The sequence below is a fragment of the Ailuropoda melanoleuca genome, chromosome 15 (assembly GCF_002007445.2).
Source record: "Ailuropoda melanoleuca isolate Jingjing chromosome 15, ASM200744v2, whole genome shotgun sequence".
NCBI lineage: Eukaryota > Metazoa > Chordata > Mammalia > Carnivora > Ursidae > Ailuropoda > Ailuropoda melanoleuca.
In genome coordinates this window covers 33,004,169-33,008,703 of record NC_048232.1, presented here as the reverse complement: position 1 = coordinate 33,008,703, position 4,535 = coordinate 33,004,169, and the positions used below count along the sequence as shown (strand labels likewise).

At 39.9% G+C, this 4,535-nt stretch overlaps 1 pseudogene; it reads right to left on the bottom strand.

The window, feature by feature from the left end:
* Nucleotides 1–3,031: 3,031 nt before the first annotated feature.
* LOC100472900 lies at nt 3,032–3,833 on the bottom strand (annotated as a pseudogene).
* Nucleotides 3,834–4,535: the final 702 nt, after the last annotated feature.

Genomic DNA, 4,535 nt, shown 5'->3' with positions numbered 1-4,535 from the left:
TTGGTACAGCCACTCTGGAAAACAGTGTGGAGGTCCCTTAAAAAGTTAAAAATTGAACTACCCTATGACCCAGCCATTGCACTACTGGGTGTTTACCCCAAAGATACAGACGTAGTAAAGAGAAGGGCCATATGCACCCCAATGTTCATAGCTGCATTGTCCACAATAGCCAAATCATGGAAGGAGCCGAGATGCCCTTCAACAGATGACTGGATTAAGAAGCTGTGGTCCATATATACAATGGAATATTACTCAGCTATCAGAAAAAACGAATTCTCAACATTTGCTGCAACATGGATGGCACTGGAGGAGATAATGCTAAGTGAAATAAGTCAAGCAGAGAAAGACAATTATCATATGGTTTCTCTCATCTATGGAACATAAGAACTAGGATGATCAGTAGGGAAGAAAGGGATAAAGAAAGGGGGGGTAATCAGAAGGGGGAATGAAACACGAGAGACTATGGACTATGAGAAGCAAACTGAAGACTTCAGAGGGGAGGGGGTGGGGGAATGGGGATAGACTGGTGATGGGTAGTAAGGAGGGCACGTATTGCATGGTGCACTGGGTTTTATACGCAACTAATGAAGCATCGAACTTTGCATCCGAATCCGGGGATGTACTGTATGGTGACTAACATAACATAATAATAAAATAAAAAAAATGGTATGTAATATTATACTTAAAATATATGTATGTATATGAACATGGATAACATTTTGAAGGACAAAAACCAAAATAATAATGTTTATTTTTGGGCATTAGAGGTTCTATGATTTTTTTTAATATTTCATATCTACTTTTGAATTTTCTATATTAAATATGCATGTGTGTGTAATTTTATATGGAAAGACTATTGCCTAACGCATCACACTGCTTAAAACACGTGTGAATAAATGACGTAGAATAGGTTCTGATTTGTAATTAGAATCTTTTTTTTCTACGCCTGGATTGAGTTGGTTGCTTTTATTATATCTTTTTCTCTCCAATTGTATTAAACCCATTGGTGCTTGGGTTGGGATTTTTTTGCCAAATAAATTATATTGTAGATTCATCAGAGGCTTTTGATTCAGGGCCCCCAGGGACCTTTTTATTGAGTTTTTTTCTATGCACCATATTTGAAGAAGGTAATAAGGTGGATCTTTAATTTAAAAATCTTTTTGCCCATGTAGAAAATGAGAACACCCGTTTTTGAAACCCTAGAGAGGCTGCTTAACTTCCCTTTACTTCTTGAACTTAGTTATCTTGCCTTTCATTACTCAGAGTGCACAGAAATAGTTCCTCATTTAAAAATAAGATGGAGTATCTTGTAACGCAGCAACCATGTGTATATTCACAGTGAGGATGGGTTCCTAAGGGCCTAGAAATGCACTCAGATGCTCCTACTACTGTATTGTTGTTCAGTTGGAGTTCACTTATGTCACTTGAGGTGCAGCTTCCAAGTGAAACAACGAAGAATGTCAAAGGTAGGAACTGGATCTTTTACTTGTCAGGGACTTTTGTAATTGTAAGAGATGGGGAGGATATTTTTGCTTTACTCTATATGTTTCACTATATATTTTAATCTGGGAAAGAAAATAATATATATATATATTTTACATTCTAAAAAATATTTTATTTATTCATTAGAGAGAGAACGAGTGAGAGAGAACAAGCAGGAGGAGAGGCAGAGGGAGAAACAGGCTTCCTGAGGAGCTTAGAGCCTGATCCCAGGACCTGGAGATCATGACTGGAGCTGATCACAAGCCAAAGGCAGACACCTAACGATCTGAGCCACCCAGGAGCCCCCTTTTTAAAAATTTTTTTCTAAGATTTTATTTATTTATTTGACGGAGATAGAGACAGCCAGCGAGAGAGGGAACACAAGCAGGGGGAGTGGGACGGGAAGAAGCACGCTCATAGCAGAGGAGCCTGATGTGGGGCTCGATCCCATGACACCGGGATCACGCCCTGAGCCGAAGGCAGACGCTTAACTGCTGTGCCACCCAGGTGCCCCTAAAAATTTTTTTTTAAAGTAGGTTCCAGGCCCAACATGGGGCTTGAACTCATGACTCTGAAATCAAGAGTCACATGCTCTACTGACTGAGCTGATCAGCCTCCCCTAAAATACTTCTTTCAGACTTTATTTTTGATATTTTATTAAGAGAATTTTTGAGATTCTAAGGAGCAAATGAACCTTCATCAGATTGACAGTGTGGGCAGGACTTATTTAATGTATCATTAAATTGATAGCTTCCCAGGTACAGTCGTTTGATTGGCATACAGAAACAAGTCTCCAATTTGTCTGTCTAGAAGTTTCTCAGTTTGTCTGTTTCTCCTATCAAGTATCTGTCTACATATCTATTCCATTTATCTCAATTATCAATGGTAAAGATTCAATTAAAAAAATCTATTTTAGCACCAATATCACCTATCTGCCAATGATCTGTCTCATAAACCCAGGTTAATGTCTCTCCCCACACCTCTTTTTTATAATATCTGCAACCTTGGTGTTATATTGGGGATCTCTACTTAGTGGGAACTGATACTGTTCACTCATTTCACAAAGGTAAAGGAAGCTTCATATCCTTGATGCAGGAAACATACATTTTAGGGATAATTGTTGGGAATAATAAAAAACCAGAGAAAGGTATTTAGACATCAAACTAATTGGGTCTTATGGGGATCCTTTTTTTATTTTCTAATGGGAGAAGACATGAAATATTATAACAACTTTAGCCAATATAAATACAATGTAAGCCACATTTGCAATTCAAAATTTTCCAATAGTACCATTTACAAAAGTGTAAGAAACAAGCAAAATTATTTTTAATTATATATTTTCTCTATCTCAGTAGATCAGAATAATTTCAGTGTGTATCCATAATAAAATTATTAGTGAGATATTTTATATTGTTTTATTATTAAATATTCTAAATGTTATGTATATTTTATAGTTGCTGCAGATGTCATCCAGACCAGTTACATTTTTTGTTGTTTTGAAAGATAACCTTTTATTACTTTTATGTACAAAAAATTCAACAGCATCCACTCAACCCAGTTTGGTGGCCAGTTCTTTAATCTTTGCCTTTTCCAACTTGGCAATGTGAGCCATGGACTTTGGACCCAGGGTGTTGCCTCCCCAGTGACAGTGGATTTCATCGCATCTGTCAGTCATTGGTCCCGATAACTTCCACCTGCTTAGCCAGGGCTCCTTTGTCTACTGAGTTAACCTGTATGAAGGTGACAGTGGTGCAGGTCTTCCTGTGGACCAGATGCTCCAGCCTGGCCTCCCCCTTGATAATGCAGTAGGGAACCCCCATCTTATGACATAGGGCAGGCAGGAAGATGACCAGCTTGATGGGATCAATAGCATGTGCAATCGCTACCATGTGAGCCTTCTTGTTTTCCACCAAGGTGGTGACAGTATTAACGCGAGCCTGAAGGACTGGCGACCTCTTAGTGGGGACATCCGCTTTGCCGGCAGCTTTCCTTTCCGCCTGCGCCAACCATCTCTGCTTCTTCTCTTGCTTTGTCTCTTGTCTGTGTTTGTGGGCCAGCTTAGCAGTTGAATAGCTGTTTGATGGTCTAAGACCTGGGTGACTTGTTAATCACAGGAGGTACTTTTAGATGTTTATAGAAAATAGCCCTTTGCTGTTGCAGTCCGTTGTAGCGGAGGCATTTGACAAAGCAGGTGAAGTCCCTTTTGGGCTAGATGTCCTGTCTGATGCCAAAATTCTTGGGCCTTTTCTCAAACAGGGGATTGACCACCCCTTGGCTTCCTGTTTCTTCATGATAGCAGGGGCTGGGGCCATCTTCTTTACCTTCACCTTCTTTCCTTTTGGCATCTTAGATGGCTGAAGGGGAGAGCCAGACCAGCCACATTTTAAGTGTTCAATAATAATTCACATGTGGCTAATCAAAAAGAATGTAATCTTGCCATTTGCAATGACGTGGATGGAACTAGAGGGTATTATGCTAAGCGAAATTTGTCAGAGAAAGACAAATACCATATGATTTCTGTCATATGTGGAATTTTTAAAATTTTTTTAAAGATTTTACTTATTTATTTGACAGAGATAGAGACAGCCAGCGAGAGAGGGAACAAAGCAGGGGGAGTGGGAGAGGAAGAAGCAGGCTCCCAGCCCAGGAGCCTGATGTGGGGCTTGATCCCATAACGCCGGGATCACACCCTGAGCTGAAGGCAGACGCCTAACCGCTGTGCCACCCAGGCGCCCCCAGTCATATGTGGAATTTAAGAAACAAAACAGATTAACATAGGGGGAGGGAAGGAAAAATAAAATAAGATGAAAATTGAGAGGGAGGCAAACCATAAGAGATGCTGAACTGTAGGAAACAAACTGTGGGTTGCTGGAGGGGAGGTTGGTGGGGGGAAGGGATAATTGGGTGATGGGCATTAAGGAGGGCTCTGGATGTAATCAGCACTGGGTGTTATATGCAAGTGATAGATCATTAAATTCTACTTCTGAAACTAGTAAAAAAAAAAGTATCCAGGCCACTTGAATGCTAAAAAAAAAAAAAAAATCATATGTGGC